Genomic DNA, 20,994 nt, shown 5'->3' on the forward strand with positions numbered 1-20,994 from the left:
TTTAAATATTAAGTATAAATTGTTAGAAAGCATGACATAGCCATAATTAATGAATAAAAATTGTATACGCTGATAAATTGTATTGGTATAAAAGGAATAAAACGCTTCTCATTGTGCTGTAACTGGGTGGTAACAGTAACTTTGCTTCACATTGGGCACCTTTATTCATGATGCTTCTATGTTATTTAATCAAATGATTATATTCTTGACAATAATGTGGCATCAAAGGTCATGCAATTATCATTATTAACTTTACATTACTTATCCCACTTCTTCCTGCTATAAATTAGCATTAAAACATAACCAACACCATTATTAAATATGTTTGTCAATCCTAAACATTCACTACAAGAACATGGACTATTTAAAAGCTAGACGGCCTTTCGATTTCATAAAATCAATGAAATTTAGTTCCCTCTGAAATTTGGTCATTGTGATGGATGTTTATTTCTGTAATATCTCACAAAATATCAGGCCATTCTGTGGCTGGGAAGTTAATTTAATTTGAGGAGATTCCCTAGCATATAATGTGCATGAAAATCGTTCACGTCGTGCAGTCAAACAGACGGAGGAAGTCCGTGTGCACATGTGCAGGTTTATCTTTGACCGTGCACTGACAGTTACATTTTGTTGCTAAACAAATAGCTGATCACACCGAGATGCTCGCTGACCGCCGATATTTATTAGTTTGGTCCTGCGTTTCCTTTCCTTTGCAACATAATATCTTTTCTTCTCGCTTTCTGTAGTCGGTCTTTCACGTTTCATTCGCACATTCACGTCCTCCATTTTTCTCTCCTGTTTCAAATTTGTATCCCACAATGCCTTGCACGAACGGGGAAAGCCCACCATGTGATGCACGACATAGTATCTTGAATTGCGTCATGGTGAAGCAGGAAAAAAATAGCCGAGAATTTAGGGCCACATGGCCTTAAATTCATTAATTGGTTCTTATAAAAAAAATTATAAAATTGGAAGTCTGTGATTCAAATTCAGTAGCTGTCGGTCCCACAAAACAAAAATAATTGGATGTCAGGGAAAATTCTTTTTATGACCTAGACTTAAAAAATCTGAAGTCGTCTACCTTTAAATGATACTTTAACTAAACTTATATATGGAACTGCCTTTAGCTAAAATGGTACAGTAACTTCTCATTTAACTCAGGGCAAGTCTACAGTTTGTGGAAGCTACTAAGCTGATATTTTGAATGTTTACGCTAATCTTGGTTTTCAGCAAGTTTTTAACACCTGCTATGAAGATATAGCTATGGTCCACGACAGTAATGTTACAAAGACAGATTTACACTTGCCTGTGCAACAATGGACAGATACATATCGCTGAACAGATACAATAGTTATATATGAATTTAGAAGAAGAAGAAAAAAACAGAAAACACGGATGCATTGAATAAGCATAAATGGGTGGCAGTTGTTTTTTTTATGCTCAAAAGTTTGATGGTATTCAACCTTGGAAATTTGTTTAAACTCACTTGTGTTGTTTTTATTAAGCCCAGTGACATTCAAATTGAATATAATTGCAGTAATTGCATGAGTTTAATTGAATTTCATTAAGCTCTTTGGAAAGTGACCAGCTGGACTTTACAGTGTGCCTCATCTTCAGTTGTACTAATGGAACATTTCTGCATAAATGAGTGGATTAACTTAGATGCCTCATAAACTTGAGAAAATTTTCTGTTGTTCTGTATCAGGACACAAAATGTGGCCCTCATTATTGTAAATGGATGTACAAATTCCCACATTTGCAGAATTAATTTAAATGCTCATAATTAGGGCATTCATATGTATATAGAAATATTAGCATACTAATGAAGATGAAGTGAAATGACTAACAACGATTATTATGGTGCCTAATGACAATAATAACACATCTTGCGTTTTCAGCTGATTGTTTTTGTCTCTCTCTCTCTCTGTTTGTTTCTTTTTTTTTTCTTGAGTTTCATTGTTTTCCCTGTATGTATATGTATATATGACCCAATTTCTCGCAGGGTTTTGAAATATTCAGTTACATCTCATTATCCTTGGTGGAGAGATGAGAGAGGCTGGTGGATGAGTTGTACATTCCAAGTGCTACTATAGCCCCTTAGGAAACTAGTGCGGCTTGGGCTGGTGATCAGTGAACTGTGACAAGGACTTCGAATTTAAAAGAAGTGCATTATCTAAACATTGGAGAGGGAGTTGAGCCATAAAATCTCCCTAGATCTGTTGTTCGCCACCACACTGGGCTCTTCAAAGGAGTCTCATTAGACTACATGCCTTTGTTCTCTGCAAGCTAATCTCCTAGTTAGCATTCCTGCACTGCTCTGTCCTCTCATTAGGTTACCTTTGGTAGGATAAATAGCCAACAATCAGGTCATTTTGGGAATGTTTGGAAAACTGCATTGGAGAATTGGGTAGCACTTTATGTGACTTGTATTTCTAGACCTGTATTACAACATAAATAGGGATTTGTTATGAGAAATTTGACTTATACCGTCATTGCATTATTAGTTGAGGCACTTCAAAACCTTGTTATACAAGCAACTGAGCATGAATTACTCAATTAAATAGTATATCTTCGTCTTAATTTACCCATCTTAAAAATTTAGGTTCTAGGTTATGTCAGGTAACTCCAGTTTATGGCATTAAACCTGAACAACTCATCTTGTTCCATATTGTAAAGCAGAATTTTACTTAGAATTAAATAAGAAATACAAAGTGCTCAGAAGCTTTTGATAATTCAGTCTGTAACCAATATTCTCAGTTCAAGAACAATTTATTATGTTCATCTGCAAATCACTGAGCACAACCATTTATTTTTCTATACCGTAGCTACAGTAAGGAATAATGCCAGTGTGATAACACATTAAAATCTTTTTTATTAATCTTTTTTACCGTACCTCGCCCATGACGGAGTAAACGGGGTGCGGTATTGTAATCAGTGTGGTTTGTTTGTTTGTGCGTCTGTCTGTTAACAATCTAGCGTTGAGACGATTGCACCGATTGACTTCAATTTTTCAGGGTGGGTGGGCAATGGGCTGTAGATTACCTGATTAAATTTTGGGAGTAATCGGTTCAAGGTCACCAGAAAGGTCAACCTTTTGGTCAAAATAACGTTTTCTATTATAACTCAAAAACGGTTGCCGATAGACAAATGTTTACTATTATGAGCATATAGGAACTCCCATATGGCCTTTCATTTGGCACCATGATTTTTGACCTTGAAAGGTCAAACTCAAGGTCATGGATTTTCAGAGGGCTGTTACTTGAAAACGGTTGATGGTAGACAGATGTTTACCATTATCAACTTATAGGAAGTGCCATATGGGCTGTCCTTTGGCACCATGACCTTTGACCTTGAATGACAAACTCAAGGTCATGGATTTTCAAAGGACTACTGACAGCTGATGATTGAGAACCATTACCATTATATCAACACATAGGTATAAAACAAGTGCTGCCGGGTGAGGTTTGTTTTGCCTGGCAACACTTGTTTTTATAGCATGATTTATGATTCTGATTTTTCTTTTCTTTTTTAGGTTATTTACTGTCACCACAATGCAATTATAAGTCATTTTAACATAAATGTAAAGTTATGTAGTAATACAGGTCTTTATTAATAAAGACCACTACATAATAAATAAACCTTTTTATTTGATTAGAGCTTTATTAAACAAATAACAAGACCTTAATTAAAGCTGCTAGCAGCCTTGACGGGCCCTCGCACGTGTGGTTCTGCAACCCAGGACATCCGCCACCCAACAAAACAGTCACATGTCATATATTCATCAAATGTTCAAAGGTGATGTGTATGTTGCAAATGCCATAACTGCTTGACGGATGAGAGATAGACAGACAAAGACTGTGTGTGTGTGTGTGTGTGTGTGTGTGTGTGTGTGTGTGTGTGTGTGTTTCCGTGGTGTGAAAATGTACATTTATATGTACAAAACTATACGTGTTTCCTCCTGATCTCTATCTCACGCTGTAATCTTAAGTCATCTAAGCTTTCCTGTGTCTGCAGTGTGTGTGTGTACATGCAGTGTTTTCATATGTCTGCAACAAAATGCATAATGATAGCAGGTCACTATCATTGTGTGTGTGTGTGTGTGTGTGTGTTGCTAGGACAACTATCATGATTCATGTCATTTTTGTACTGATCTAAGGGTTCTGAGTAAGATTCTAGCCATAAGTTCTAAAGAGTTTTGTTTCAATTAGGGGGTGCTATGAAGTCCCTTTGGGCCAAACGTCTGTGGCTGAGAAGCGGTTACAATGACTGATGTGTGTATCAAATTTCATGAGTTTTCGTGCATGGGAAATGCTTCAAAATAAGCCAAACGCGACAGAAAAATAATAATAATAATCCTTCAAAAAACAATAGGTCTTTGCACCGACCGGTGCTCGGGCCCTAATTAACTCTGTATAATGTGTTCCTTAAAATAGTGTTCCCCATATATGAACATCTATTAATAATGTTAATAGTTTCGGATTACCATGATGAAGTAGTAATATTAATAACCATATTATTATTATTTATTTATTTATTTATTTATTTATTATTATCTTGTATGCAGTGTAGGTTAACAATGATAAGCAACTTGGGTGAATTCACAATTCAAAGCCAGAACCTCAAATAAGTTGCTCTGAAGCAACATGATTAACATCAAACCACTTCATTATCATCATTAACTCCATCAACTTTGTTGGAGGAGGTTATGTTTTCGCCTCCTTTTGTTTATCTGCTTCCAACATAACTCAAAAAGTAATGAACGGATTTTGAGGAAATTTTGAAGAAAGGTGAGCCATGGGCCAAGGAACAATGGATTAGATTTTGATGCAAATCCAGATATATATGCAGATCAATTTTTTTTTTGGTCTGTTCCCAACGCAAGTCAAAAAGTAATGAACAGATTTCGATGAAATTGGGCGTACAGCTTTAGTATTATCTTAGGTTCAAGTTATTTGATTTTAATGTTGATATGTGGCATGGCGGAGATACGCACTCTACTGAGTGCCCTTCTAGTTTCATAAAATTGTTTTAATAATGATCTCACAGACGGTTCAATCATTCAAGCATATGGGAGAGAATTATGACATTCCTGTATAATTTGTGTACACTTAAATTATGGCCCATAATTTGGGAAAAAATTTAATTGTTTACAAACACACACTTTGTAATGTAAATTACCTTAATTAATACTTTGTCAAATTATTAATTAACATAATGCATTAATAACTATGCAATGCTAACACTCAGGCTAACACTTAACAGATTATTAGCATTATTAATGAATATTCATACATGATTCACTTGGCTGTTAATATACAGTATATGCTTGATTATTTGCTGATGCACTAACAAGTTGTGTATGTACTAATTCATCATTATGAAAACATGAATAATCATCTTCTTTTGGCTGTTCCCGATTAGGGGTCGCCACAGCAGATCTTTCGTCTCTATTGCTCCTTGTCTTCCACATCCTTCTCTACCACACCTGCCACTTTTATGTCCTCTCTCACCACATCCATGTATCTCCTCTTTGGCCTTCCTCACTTTCGTTTGCCTGACAGCTCCATCCTCAACATTCTCTTTCCAACATGCTCTGCATCTCTTCTCAGGATGTGCCCGTACCATCTCAGTCTCATCTCTCTTAGCTTAATTCCCAAGCTCTCCACATGTGCCGTCCCTCTGATGTGCTCGTTCCTTATCCTGTCCAACCTTGTCACTCCCATCGCAAACCTTAACATCCTCAACTCCGCCACCTCCAACTTTGCCTCCTGTCTCTTTGTCTTCAATCCATGCATCATAGCTGGTCTCACTACTGTCTTATACATCTTACCTTTCACTTTTGCTGGGACTTTCCTATCACAAATGACTCCTGAAATTCTTCTCCAGCTGCTCCACCCTGCCTGCACTCGCTTTCTCACCTCACTATCGCAGCCCCCATTTTCCTGTACAGTTGACCCCAGGTACTTAAATTCACCAACTTTCTTTACGTCGATGAAAACATGAATAAAGTATTAAAATAAATATGCTTATTTGTGAACCTTATAGACAATAAAAGTACGATAAGTTTTCATAGCTTTTTAAAAGAAGACATCAAGATATGACTTCATTTTAGTGAGCCAAAGCTATGACATAACTTCTGGTTGAAAATAGAATCAGCAAATTTTGAACCATCAAAATGCTGTCTAGTCTAGAATCAATGGATGATAGTGTAATAAGGGATGCTTTCTAAATTGCCAAGCAATATGATTGACAGCTAAATAGAGATACCTTCTGGTCCTGACTGATTGGATGTTGGTGTCTACATCATTTGTCTTTCCTCCCATTTTCTGGCCTGGGGCACCATAGAGACCGGAGTTTTTCTCTGAGCAAATATTTTATTGAAGCTGATGGAATGTTAGTAAAACTTTTCAAACTAACACAGAGAAATACACCAACCTGACACCACTGGGTTTGCTGTGTGCTCGAAGTCTCATTCAACATTTGTATATCACCAATATACACCTCTGACAACAACTTCACTGTCAAGTGAGTCCCTAAACTGATTTCAACTAAATGTTACTCCTGCATTATGCATTCACTTAAAGACTGGTGTTGTTCAATATTGTATAATACAGCCTTCGCTGCTGGTCAAAAATTTTTGAATACCTGGAGTTGTTCATGGTTCTTAAGCACTACTGGTATTGCAAAGAAAATATACAGAATAGGAATTAAATAAGGAAAATAAATATCCGAAATAGACTGAATACGGGCGGCACGGTGGTGTAGTGGTTAGCGCTGTCGCCTCACAGCAAGAAGGTCCGGGTTCGAGCTCCATGGCCGGCGAGGGCCTTTCTGTGCGGAGTTTGCATGTTCTCCCCGTGTCCCCGTCAGTTTCCTCCGGGTGCTCCGGTTTCCCCCACAGTCCAAAGACATGCAGGTTAGGTTAACTGGTGACTCTAAATTGACCGTAGGTGTGAATGTGAGTGTGAATGGTTGTCTGTGTCTATGTGTCAGCCCTGTGATGACCTGGCGACTTGTCCAGGGTGTACCCCGCCTTTCGCCCGTAGTCAGCTGGGATAGGCTCCAGATTGCCTGCGACCCTGTAGAAGGATAAAGTGGCTAGAGATAATGAGATGAGATGAGATACTGAATATGCACATTTCTGTGGTCACTCTCAGATCATGATGGGACTCAAAGGAAGAACATATGCCAGACCATGTGGTCATACAAAAATAATCCCAAAGTAGTTCCTGTTATCAGTTATGATAAACCAACTGTCATTCCTTCACCAGCATCTCATTCTCTCTTTCTCTGTATCTCAAAAAAAACCTGCATGCTATTTTACTGAAGCCTTATTTCCATAAACCTGATTAATGCTCAATTTGAAATAGCGAACTAAAAAAAGAAAAAAGAAAAACGAGTAATGGAAATGTGAATTTCGAAAAACCTCTCATACATCACAAAAAACATTTTTATGCTTGCTCTGCAAATGAGTCCATAAAACAATATTTCATAAATTTGAAATGAAAACGCATTTTTTGCATTTAAGGTCACATGCATGACATTAAGAGCAAATAGAAAAGCAACCTTTCTGAAAAAAGAGCACTCTAACAGCTATCGTGAGAGGAGAAAACTGAGCTTTAATCACATAACACTTAAGGGAAACACAGACCATTTACAATTGTGTTTTGTCAAATTTTTTTTTTAAATATCGTTTCTATTATGCACAAAACTGCAACAGAAACCCGGCTTGAGAAACCAGAAAGCATGAAATCCTAAAGACTTTCCTGTTCTGGGAATCTTTGCAAAATACAGTGACTGTTACAAAGCTTTGATACCCAAGACTCCATCCATAAATGTTAAATAAATGTTTCCTAACAAACCTCAACACATCATTGAGTCTAAGTTTTTCTTTATTAAGCAGCACTTTGTTTTTTTTTAGCTATTTATTGATAGTCTTAGATGACATGGTAAGATAAGATATTCCTTTATTGATCCCCATGAGGGGAAATTCAGGTGCTGCAGCAGCTCAAGTATCCTTGACTTGCAAGTGACGTCAAAGCAAAATAGAAACCTGGATGTCGGCCATGTTGGTGGATATACAAATGTGGGGTCAAGCAACATTCCATGTTTTTCCACTGCTTTAAGCGTTCTTTTAGCTATGCCATATCTTTGTGCTATGATACCCAACAGTATTCGTGACCGTGGCACGTTCCAATTTTTTAGAATTCCGTCTGTGATTCGGAAAGAGGGCGAGGAAACCCTGAGGCTTAGTACGGAGAGAAGACGAGCACGGCTGAACAACATCGGCAGGGCTGATCTAACAGAGGCTAAAACCAAAACAGCTCGCGTTTGCAGTCATCATTTTATCTCAGGTGAGATTCAAAAGCTTTCTCAATAATATCATGGAAGAATTTTCTTTCATGTTGCTAGAATTTTGCTATAAAACGAGCGTTCTCTTGTCATGGTTCACTCGGTCATTGTTATTATTTTAACAGGTGTATTATCATTTCGCTTCTAGGAGCGCCAGCAAAATTATATGATAGAAACAATCCAGACTGGACACCCGCTCAGAAAATGGGCTATGTTTCGTCCAAGGTCGGACTTGATTCTGCGGCAGCCAAACAACACCAAAGAGCTCAAAGGAGGAGGAAGACAGCTGAATTTGTGGAAGCTGCATGTGGTAGCTCACCCGTGGAGTTCCAGGACATCCAAGACACCACGGTTGAAGCTGAGAAATTAATACCAAGTCAGCTAATTTTGACTGAAACAAAGTAATATTTCGAAACTTCCATAAATTTAAGATTTCCAAACTGATCTAGGTACTCGATGGTCAGTAGAAGCGTCTTATCCTCAGAAAAATCTGACTTTTTTAAAATAATATGCATCAAAACCACACATATCTATCTACTCTTTGTATCGAATCTTCACTCGACCTTTCAAATCATGGTAAAACTGAGAAAATTCAGTATTGTTTACAGACACACTTTCAGCGGCTGCCATTCTAGTTGCTTTGTATATTCACCATCATGGAGGACACGCATGATGTAGCACATTTTATCATGTGGTTGCAAGTCATCTATAGATATAAATATAGATAAGTGTAGGTTAAGTGAAAAAAAGAAAATATATCATAGACAGATATAATAAAAAATAGAATAAGGACAGAGCTAAAGACAGCAACAAACAACAAGAATTGGTCGTGGCACTACTGTACATCCACTAGTGGTGTGCATAAACCAGTGGTGTAGAGCCATATAAAGTGACGCAGTGAAGTGAGGCAGCCATAGGTATTGTGGAACTGGTGCTTCCAAGCATTCAAGAACCTGTGTAGGAGCTGTTAATATACAGTGTCTTGCAAAAGTATTCATCCCCCTTGGTATTTGTCCTGTTTTGTCGCATTACAAGCTGAAATTAAAATGTTTTTTTTTTTTTTTTTTTTTTTGGGGGGGGGGGGGGGGTTAAGCATCATTTGATTTACACAACATGCCTACCACTTTAAAGGTGCAATTTTTTTAAATTGTGACACAAACAATAATTAAGATGAAAAAAATTTTTTAAATCTGCAGTGTGCATAGGTATTCACCCCTAAAGTCAATACTTTGTAGAGCCACCTTTTGCTACAATTACAAGTCTCTTGGGGTATGTCTCTATTAGCTTAGCGCATCTCGCCACTGGGATTTTTGCCCATTCCTCAAGACAAAACTGCTCCAACTCCTTCAAGTTAGATGGGTTGTGTTGGTGTACACCAATCTTCAAGTTATGCTACAGATTCTCAATTGGATTGAGGTCTGGGCTTTGACTAGGCCATTCCAAGACATTTAAATATTTCCCTTTAAACCACTCCAGTGTCGCTTTATCAGGATGTTTCGGGTTATTGTCCTGCTGGAATGTGAACCTTCGTCCCAGTCTCAAACCTCTGGTTGACTCAAACAGGTTTTCCTCCAGAATTGCCCTGTATTTAGTGCCATCCATCTTTCCTTCAGTCCCGACCAGCTTTTCTGTCCCTGCAGATGCAAAATATCTGGCGTGTATAATGGCGTGTACGGCTTAAAGTGGTCCTATGGACAGATACTCCCATCTCCGCTGTGGATCTTTGCAGCTCCTTCAGTGTTATCTTTGGTGTCTTTGTTGCATCTCTGATTAATGCCCTCCTTGCCTGGTCTGTGAGTTTTGGTGGGCAGCCTTCTCTTGTCAAGTTTGTCGTGGTGACATTCTTTCTATTTTGCTATAATGGATTTAATGGTGCTCCCTGGGATATTCAAAGTTTGGGATATTTTTTGTAACCCAACCCTGATCTATACTTCTCCACAACTTTGTTTCTGACCTGTTTGGAAGCTCCTTGGTTTTCATGTTGCTTGCTTAGTAGTGTTGCAGAGTCAGGGTCCTTCCAGAACAGGTTGATTTATACAGACATCATGTGACAGACCATGTGACACATTGATTGCACACAGGTGGATCTTAATTCAACTAATTATGTGACTCATGAAGTCTTATTTAGGAAGCTCTTATTTAGGGGTTTCATACAAAAGGGGGTGAATACCTATGCACACTCCGATTTCTGTTTTTTTTCCATCTTAATTATTGTTTGTGTCACAATAAAACAACAATTTGTACCTTTAAACTTGTAGACATGTTGTGTAAATAAAATGGTGCTCACCCACCAAAAATCAATTTTAATTCCATCTTGTCATGCGGCAAAACAGGACAAACATCAAGAAGGATGAATGCTTTTGCAAGACACTGTAGAAAAAAATAATGTATCGGATTTAGAGCATTAATATTAACCTCACCTTGATGTATCCTTCCCTGCTGGAATTTCTGTTCAAGCTGTGTACACTTTCTGACCAATCAGATTTGAAAATTCAACAGTGCATCACATCACATCACTTGTTTTATTTAAAAAAATTTTTATACCACAGAATTTTGGCAACAATTACAAATTTTCTTTCTTTTTTTTAATTAATGGCATGTACCTTTTTTAACCATTTACAGTTAAATCTATTGTCATGGAATTTCCACAAGACAAGTTAGTTCCTGATATCATTTACGTTATCGTAGGTGTAAACAGTCGCTCCTTTACCAACCTCTTTTTTTCTCCCTTGAAGTTAATCAGACAAAAGAAGGCCAAACAACAACAACAAAACCCTTCAAAACCTCCACTTACACTGGAGACTCATTCCATAAATGTTAGCCTTAACCATATCAAAGACTATACTGTATGTTTTCTCTCATCTCATCTCATTATCTCTAGCCGCTTTATCCTGTTCTACAGGGTCGCAGGCAAGCTGGAGCCTATCCCAGCTGACTACGGGCGAAAGGCGGGGTACACCCTGGACAAGTCGCCAGGTCATCACAGGGCTGACACATAGACACAGACAACCATTTACACTCACATTCACGCCTACGGTCAACTTAGAGTCACCGGTTAACCTAACCTGCATGTCTTTGGACTGTGGGGGAAACCGGAGCACCCGGAGGAAACCCACGCGGACACGGGGAGAACATGCAAACTCCACACAGAAAGGCCCTCACCGGCCACAGGGCTCGAACCCGGACCTTCTTGCTGTGAGGCGACAGCGCTAACCACTACACCACCGCGCCGCCTACTGTATGTTTTTCTTTGCTAAATAGCAACACTATGAAATACTATAGAACTTTTAAAAAATGTTCATTTCAAAAGTTAGAGGAAGGGGTTTAAACAAGGTGTGACATTAAGGTCTTGAAGGGCCTCATTAGTGCAGGAATTTAGTGCTCAACTTGCTCTAACATATGAGTTCAGTTCCCAAAGACCTCAGTAATTAGCGGAGTTAAATCGGGAAACACTTGAAACATGCAGGGGTGAGCAATGTGACCCACATCATTCATTAACAAAACCATTACCTACTAACCAAGAAAAAAAAGGGGGGGGCTTCTTTTCTTTTTTTCTTTTTTTTTATTATTGTGTCTCATAACTCCTTCCCAGAGTAAGAAAATTGGCATGAACTTTTCTGCCATTTAAAGCGAGAAATAAATCTGCACCACAAAGTTGACAACAATAAGCCTGAGGCTTGAAAAACTGCACGGTGTGATTGAAGCTAGTGCTGAGGTCTTAATTGAGGGCATATCAAGAGAATATATCAATTAACTGTCAGAAACTCAGCAGACAGACCCTGAGGGACTTATTCATCACTTCAAATTGAACTTTTTTTGTTGTCGCTATGGTAAACATAGTTTTCTTCTTCTGACTGCAGAGCCACACAGGTAACAAGCACAAAGATTTGCCTGTTTGCTGGATGCACATTGCTGATTGTGTTATTCGTGATGGAAAAGGCAAGTGTGAAACATGGTCAGATTTTGAGCCTCAAAAAACACAGATTTCACGACTGCTGCCAGCCGCAGATTTCATGCATTTGTTATTAGCCATGCATCCAGATGTAAGCTATCGCCGAGTGGCAAATCCACTGTGACATGAAAAACTGGTACAAGTAATAATAATAATAATAATAATAAGTTAGATTTATATAGCGCCTTTCAAGAAATCCAAGGACGCTTTACAATATAGACAAGGGAAAATAAATAAATAAATAAATAAATAAATCTCGTCTCATCTCGTCTTCTTCCGCTTTATCCGGGACCGGGTCGCAGAGGCAGCAGTCTAAGCATGGAAGCCCAAACTTCCCTCTCCCCAGACACCTTGGTCAGCTCCTCGGGAAGAACATCGAGGCGTTCCCAGGCCAGCCGAGAGACATAGTCCCTCCAGCGTGTCCTGGGTCTTCCCCAGGGCCTCCTCCCGGGGGGACATGCCTGGAACACCTCCCCAGGGAGGCGTCCAGGAGGCATCCGAAAAAGATGCCCAAGCCACCTCAGCTGGTTCCTCTCGATGTGGAGGAGCAGCGGCTCTACTCTGAGCTCCTCCCGAGTGACTGTGCTTCTCACCCTATCTCTAAGGGAGCGCCCAGCCACCCTGCGAAGGAAACTCATTTCGGCCGCTTGTATCCGTGATCTTGTTCTTTCGGTCATTACCCAAAGCTCATGACCATAGGTGAGAGTCGGAACATAGATCGACCGGTAAATTGAGAGCTTCGCCTTTTGGCTCAGCTCCTTCTTCACCACGATGGACCGGTAAAGTGACCGCATCACTGCGGAGGCTGCACCGATCCGCCTGTCGATCTCGCGCTCCATCCTTCCCTCACTCGTGAACGAGATCCTGAGATATTTAAACTCCTCCACTTGAGGCAGGACTTCTCCACCAACCTGGAGAGGGCAAGCCACCCTTTTCCGGTCGAGAACCATGGCCTCGGACTTGGAGGTGCTGATTCTCATCCCAGCCACTTCACACTCGACTGCAAACCGCCCAAGTGCATGCTGGAGGTCCTGGCTTGAAGAAGCCAACAGGACAACATCATCCGCAAAAAGCAGAGATGAAATCCTGTGGTTCCCAAACAGGATTCCTTCCGGCCCCTGGCTGCGCCTAGAAATTCTGTCCATAAAAATTATGAACAGAACCGGTGACAAAGGGCAGCCCTGCCGGAGTCCAACATGCACTGGGAACAGGTCTGACTTACTGCCGGCAATGCGAACCAGACTCCTGCTCCATTCGTACAGGGACCGGACAGCCCTTAGCAAAGAGCCCCGAACCCCATACTCCCGAAGCACCCCCCACAGAATACCACAGGGGACATGGTCGAATGCCTTCTCCAGATCCATAAAGCACATGTGGACTGGTTGGGCAAACTCCCATGAACCCTCAAGCACCCTATGAAGGGTATAGAGCTGGTCCAGTGTTCCGCGACCAGGACGAAAACCGCATTGTTCCTCCTGGATCCAAGGTTCGACTATTGGTCGAATTCTCCTCTCCAGTACCCTAGAGTAAACTTTCCCCGGGAGGCTGAGAAGTGTGATTCCCCTATAATTGGAGCACACTCTCCGGTCCCCTTTCTTAAAAAGAGGGACCACCACCCCAGTCTGCCACTCCAGAGGCACTGTCCCCGACTGCCACGCGATGTTGCAGAGGCGTGTCAACCAAGACAGCCCCACAACATCCAGAGACTTGAGATACTCAGGGCGGATCTCATCCACCCCCGGTGCCTTGCCACCGAGGAGCTTGCAAACCACCTCAGTGACTTCGGCTTGGGTAATGGACGAGTCCACCTCTGTCAAGTCCAGTTAAATAAATAAATAAAAAATAATAATAATTAAATAAAATAAAAATAAAAAGTCCACCAAGTAGGGGTCAGGATGTAATTCTCCTGGTGTAGCAGCCACAGTCCCACCAAAAGGCGCATAAAAACGAGTCCCACATCTCCAGCACCGCCGCCATGACGCCACCAGAAACATCACTCAAACACCACGCCATGGATCCACAAAGTGAGCACAGAAGCTCCGCCACGCAGAGCGCTGGTGTGTCCCAAACCGCCTGCACAGCCGCCACGACACCACCGAGCAACATCGCTCGGAACATCACACCAAGCGTTAAAGCGCAGAGCGCTGGACAACCACAATGTAAAATGAGAAGCGAGCTCACTGCAGTCCACAGCTGGGAGCGCAGGCATCACCCACAGCGAACCAAGGCCTGAAGGGAACCGACGCCCAAAACTGGGTCCGGAGCTACACCACAACCGGCGGACAAAAACACTCAAAAATCAAACTACACAAACACACAAAAAATAAATAAATAAAATGAAAATAGAAAAAGAAAAAAAAGAAAAATAAAATAAAAAAGCTCTGGTGAGAAGCGGCAGCCAGAATGCGCACGACGTACTCTCAACCAGAAACGGAAATGAAAAAAAAACTATTTAGTGCTTCTTCAGCCTAGAAACGAAGAAATGTATTAATACTGTGCAAATTAATTGTGAGTTGACTCTAAATATGTTGCTTGTTCAGCAATGGAAGAAGTATGGAAAATCACAGAGAAAAAAAAACTAATTACTAATATCAGTTTAAAAACTGTTTCCTGCATTCAGACAAAATGATACTTTACTTCCCTGATAACCATTTGTGTAATAAAATCACTGTGGGACAAATATTTTATTTTGTTTTAAGAAGCCAGTGCAGTTTCAACTAAACATACACTATGCAGGCTTGTAGTACCCGAGTCCAGGACTCAGACTCGAGTCCGACTTGTGCCCTAATTTTAAAGACTCGTGACTTGACTTGGACTTGAGCACTGATGACTCGGACTTGGACTCGTGCATTTAACTGCATTCGGACTCATAAATTGGAGACGAGGACTCGGATTTTTTCTTTATTTTTTGTAACATGCCATAATAATTTAGCATAAGATATTTATATCTACATTAAAGAGAAACAGCCTTTCAATGTCATAAAATTGGTAAAATTTAGTTCCCTCTGAAATTTGGTCATTGTGATACAGTATAGGTTTATTTCTGTAATATCTAACAAAATATCAGGCCATTCTGTAGCTGGGAAGTTATTTAATTTGAGGAGATTCCCTAGCAAATAACGTGCATGAAATCGCTCGCATCGTGCAGTTAAGCAGACAGAGGAAGTCTGTGTGCACATGCACAGGTTTACCTTGACCGTGGACTGACAGTTTCATCATTCTGTCGCAAACTGAACAGCTGATCACACCGAGGTGCTCGCTGACCGCCGATATTTAGGAGTTTGGTTCTGCGTTTCCTTTCCTTCACAACATAACGTCTTTTCTTCTCGCTTTCCATTACTGTAGTCGGTCTTTCACGTTTCATTTGCACACTCGCATCCTCCATTTTTCTCTCCTGTTTCAAATTTGTATCCCACAATGCCTTGCATGAATGGGGAAAGCCCACCACACAATGCATGACATAGTATCTTGAATTGGGTCATGGTGAAGCAGGAAAAAATAGCGGAGAATTTAGGGTCACGTGGCCTTAAATTCATTAATTGTTCTATTTAAAAAATAATAATAATAACTGGAAGTCTGTGGTTCGAACTCAGTCACTTTCAGTCCACTAAACAAAAATAATTGGGTGTCAGGGAAAATTATAACCTACACTTGAAAAATCTGAAAGGCAGTCTATCTTTAACTTTTATACTAATTTTGTGCAAGAGAATGCACATTCACCTGTTCATACGTCATGTTCAGGAACAAACTAACATTAATGGTGCTAAAATGCATGGAGAGAAGCCCCTAGGATTGTCCACTTTGTTTATACAGACTTCTCGTGCAGTGGGAAAAAATGCACTGCTATGTGTTCCATATGTAGAAGAACTATCAAAGAGACGATGGGGACAACCTCAAACTTCAATCATTATTTGGCAAGACTCCACCCAGAGAAATAAGTGACACGCTATGGTCATTGCTCTGTTGATAGCGGGGCTTGCTTGCTGACCGATGAACTAGCTAGTGTTCACCCTCTCTCATGTTATTTGCCCTGTTGATCGCGGGGCTTTTGTCGGACTCGACTCAAATCAGTAGTGGACTCAACCTGGATTCGACTCTAAATTTAATAGTGGACTTGAACAAGGGGGATTCGAGCCTGGACTCAGACTCGAGATTTAGTGACAGCTACAACACTGACACTATGATATTATTATACTAATATTTAACTCTTTACCCCTTAATGATGACCTCGTGTATATCCCATAATGACGACATATAACGACCCCGTGTATATCCCATAATGACGACATATGATGCCGGTGTGTATGCGCCATAATGACGACATTTGACGACTCTGAATTTGCCTCTACATATGTATTTTACCCTTTACAGGTATCCCAGGTGAATATTTATGATAAAATGTATGAATTTTGAAAAGATAATTGAACAACGTTATATAAAGCATCTTTGTAAAGTTGCAGTAATCATTTATTGTACACCATTTGACATGAATTCTTCATGTAAAATGTGAAGATTGGTTTTCACACAGGTATTACTCACCTTTCAGACACTACCTGTGAGTTGGTGAATGTTGAAACATAACTTTATGAGTGATTTTTGTATTCTGTGTCATGCCCTCTTTTCAAAAATGTATGCCATGTCATGATTGTTTCAGCATAATGTAGGAGAAAACTGATATGAACAAAACCTTGTCTTTAGACTTTTTTTTCTTGTAAATATGTTCTAAGGGTGAACAGTATATACATATACAAGGGTGGCTGTAGCAACTGCTTTAAGGGGTAAAGAGTTAAGGAATAAATCATGTTGTTATCAGAAAATAATTCCTAATGGGGTGTGGTGTAACCATTATTTAAGCTGCTCTTTTATATATATATATATATATATATATATATATATATATATATATATATATATGAGTGATTCCACGCTTATGGGTACTGAAATGGGGACATAAACTTATTTTTAAAAATTCACCGAAAACCATTTCTTTTTTTACCATCAGGTCACAAAACATGTAATCTTTAATGAATGATATGTTAAAAGATAACTTTAATTTTCTGAGATGTAATAAAAACATATTTATATGCCAAAGTCAGAACGTAACAGAAGTGTTGTGGACATATATATTCTCAATTTTAACAATGTAGAATTACTTTTTGAAACATAGGAAGGTGATGTTTTAGCAAATATAATTAATAAACATGTGTAGTAGAATAAACATACACATTCTTTCAATAAGATTAACATGGTATATAGCTAGATTGTAATTCATTTGTAACAGACGCGAGATGGACAATCGTAACAGAAGTAAGGTAACAGACATCATTTTGGAACTCATAGGCTTGACTTTGGCATATAAATATGTTTTTATTACATCTCAGAAAATTAAAGTTATCTTTTAACATATCATTCATTAAAGATTACATGTTTTGTGACCTGATGGTAAAAAAAAAAAGAAATGGTTTTAGGTGAATTTTTAAAAATAAGTTCATGTCCCCATTTCAGTACCCATAAGCGTGGAATCACTCATATATATATATATATATATATATATATATATATATATATATATATAATAATTAACCTGAATAACCGTTCAGATTAAATTATTCAGCTGGATTGTCGTATAAAACAATATAACAATCTAATACTTATATTAGAGTGTAAATAACACTCCAAAGTGCATATTCATAAAGTTAGCCCAAAAGTGCAAGCCCATAGCCTCCAGCCAAACTCTGACTGACAGGCTTTGATCATCCTTCTCTGTAAATCCCACCCCACTTCCAATGACCTTCCCAATTTTCAGCCCATAATGCTCAATTGCAGCCTCTAAACTGGAATGAATTCATAAAATGTGCACACATGCAAAAAGGTCAGTTGCTGAAGATGGGAGATCATATTTACATCTTCTATTTCTTGGGGAGAAGAAAGAAGTGAGACAGAGTGATGAGTGATGCGGAATGAGCGAGAGACAGAAAGACTGATGGCTCTCCAGTCAGTGAGAGGGCAATAGGAGGGTGCGCATTGCACCATGGGACTCATTAAGGCATTCCAAGGCAGAGATAGATGAAGACAGAGCTGCTGACAAAGAATGACCACAAAAGAGAGTGGTGTGAAATGGTGGAATATGACATAACCTAACCAGCTCCCACGGCGAGGTGTGTGATAGAGCCCGATAATCCATGTGGACTTCATTTGAAAGTTCAAGGTCGGCTTATGGCTTTGAAAAGCAGCCACTTCAAAAGCAAACAGATGATTATAGCATGATACAAAGAACTAGGGAATGTATTGATTTTCTGAAAAAGTTCCTTCACGTTTCATTCATGAGAAGCTGCAAGTTTCATCTCAAGGTCTGAGATACTGACGATGGTTGGTGATTTTTGAGATACTATATGTACAAAGACCAAATTTATGAATTCTCTACAAAGAACTGTTTATTTAATTAGTCATGAGTGAATGAATTTGTGTCACGGAAAGCAAAGAAAGAACGCATTAAATTTCGTAATGTATATACCTACCAGATTTTGATATGGAATGAAATGAAATGAGGCTACAATTTCATTTCAAAGACAGTATCATGTAAAATTACCTTGCTATTGTCCCATAACTTCAGTAAATAGATACACATATTAATAAGGCAGTGATCTGGCAATGTGGGCGGCACGGTGATGTAGTGGTTAGCACTGATGCCTCACAGCAAGAAGGTTCTGGGTTCGAGCCCAGTGGCCGACGGGGGCTTTTCTGTGTGGAGTTTGCATGTTCTCCCAGTGTCTGCGTAGGTTTCCTCCGGGTGCTCCGGTTTCTCTCTCAGTCCAAAGACATGTAGATTAGGCTAATTGGTGGCTCTAAATTGACCGTAAAGGCCTCTGCATGCTCTTGCGACAAGGCTTTCGCAGACAGTTGTAATTTATCGTTGAGCGGGGAGTAATAGGCGTGCGCGATGTTATTCACCGGCACAACGCAAGGGGGCGCGAAGTCGCTAGGAGTAGTTGGTGGGTGTGGTTAGTGGAGTGTTTATCCTCCGGTTACTTATAATGACTAGAACTTTTTTTTTATAATGACTAGAACTGGAGTCGTATAGATGTACGCACTTCCTCAATCAACCGCTCTTCGTGCTGCTCCATCTTCGCTCGTGTTTTTAAAAATGCCGGTCGTGAAAACAAACCAAACTGGGAAAGTAGGGAAGCGGAAGTGCGTGTACAGCGGATGTAGAGTGGACCAATCAGAGCCCTCTTGTCTGCGGCGCTGTCTGCGAGGCTTCTGCGGTGGTCACAATTTTTGGGAGGTGCGCGCAGAGCATCTGCGAAGGTGGGGGGGCTACACAGACACTGTCTGCGACGCTATCTGCAAGGACTGGGTTGTCAGCATAAATTGGCCTTAAGTGTGAATGTGAACTGTTGTTTGTCTCTATGTGTCAGCCCTCTGATGATCTGGCAACTTGTCCAGGGTGTACCCCGCCTCTCACCCATAGTCAGCTGGGATAGGCTCCAGCTTGCTCATGACCCTGCACAGGATAAGCAGCTACGGATAATGGATGGATGATTTGGCAATGTTGCTGAAATTTCAAAGCTGTGAAATTCTAAAGCACTGTACAGCATTTTTTGTGTATTGGTTTGGGAGCTATTTTATATTCATTATTGGGCTGCTTTTTTCACTGGTATGGCCATCTTGGATATAAATGCAAGAAAAAAAAAACCCTTAAAGGATATGGGACATGAAACATAAATGCACGCTATATCAGTTTCTTTCCATTAAAAATATGAATTAATTGCATCAACAAATACAAAATCATCTATTAAATTCAGCAAAATCGTTATATTCGTGATGATTATATGGCGTTTCTGCTCGACTTCCAATATGCATTTTCTACAACCGGAAGAGCCGCTGTCACGTGATCATACGTCACAAAAACTTTCGGGCACAGCACAAGCGGGTAGATGAATGGAGAAGTGGATGACAAGAAAAATGTTTTTATAGTCTTTAACGTACATTGAACATCATGGTGTATTGTGCTGCTTATGGTTGCAATAATTCCAATGGGAAATGCCCTGGAGTAAGTTTTTTTGCATTCCCCAAGGACCCAAAGCTGAGGAAAGTGTGGGCTCACCTGCGCATGCGCAGTAGTGATGTGTCGGTCGCGAACGATCCGGTTCAAAGAGCCGGCTCTTTGAAGTGAACGACGGGAGCCGGCTCTTCAGTGGGAGCCGAGTTGGGGAGCCGAATTAGTTTTTTGTCCTTAGGTGCCTCAGAGAGAGAGACTTTCACAAAAAAAGTTGCTGTCCGATTGCGTCTTTGTGTTGTCTATTACCATTCAAAGGAAAAAAAGTAGCATGGTGTACGCCTACTTTTTTTGGTTGGGGGGGTTGATGTCATTCACAGCTGCGAAAATACGAAAATTGGTGTAATGCTTAAAGCTGTGGAGCGCAGGGGAGAGGAGTCTAATATTTTATTTAATATTTTATTTAATAAAATATTTTGTTGGGCGGCACGGTGGTGTAGTGGTTAGCGCTGTCGCCTCACAGCAAGAAGGTCCTGGGTTCAAGCCCCGGGGCCGGCTAGGGCCTTTCTGTGTGGAGTTTGCATGTTCTCCCCGTGTCCGCGTGGGTTTCCTCCGGGTGCTCCGGTTTCCCCCACAGTCCAAAGACATGCAGGTTAGGTTAACTGGTGACTCTAAATTGACCGTAGGTGTG

This window comes from Neoarius graeffei, chromosome 26 (assembly GCF_027579695.1).
Source record: "Neoarius graeffei isolate fNeoGra1 chromosome 26, fNeoGra1.pri, whole genome shotgun sequence".
In the NCBI taxonomy this organism is placed as follows: Eukaryota; Metazoa; Chordata; class Actinopteri; order Siluriformes; family Ariidae; genus Neoarius; species Neoarius graeffei.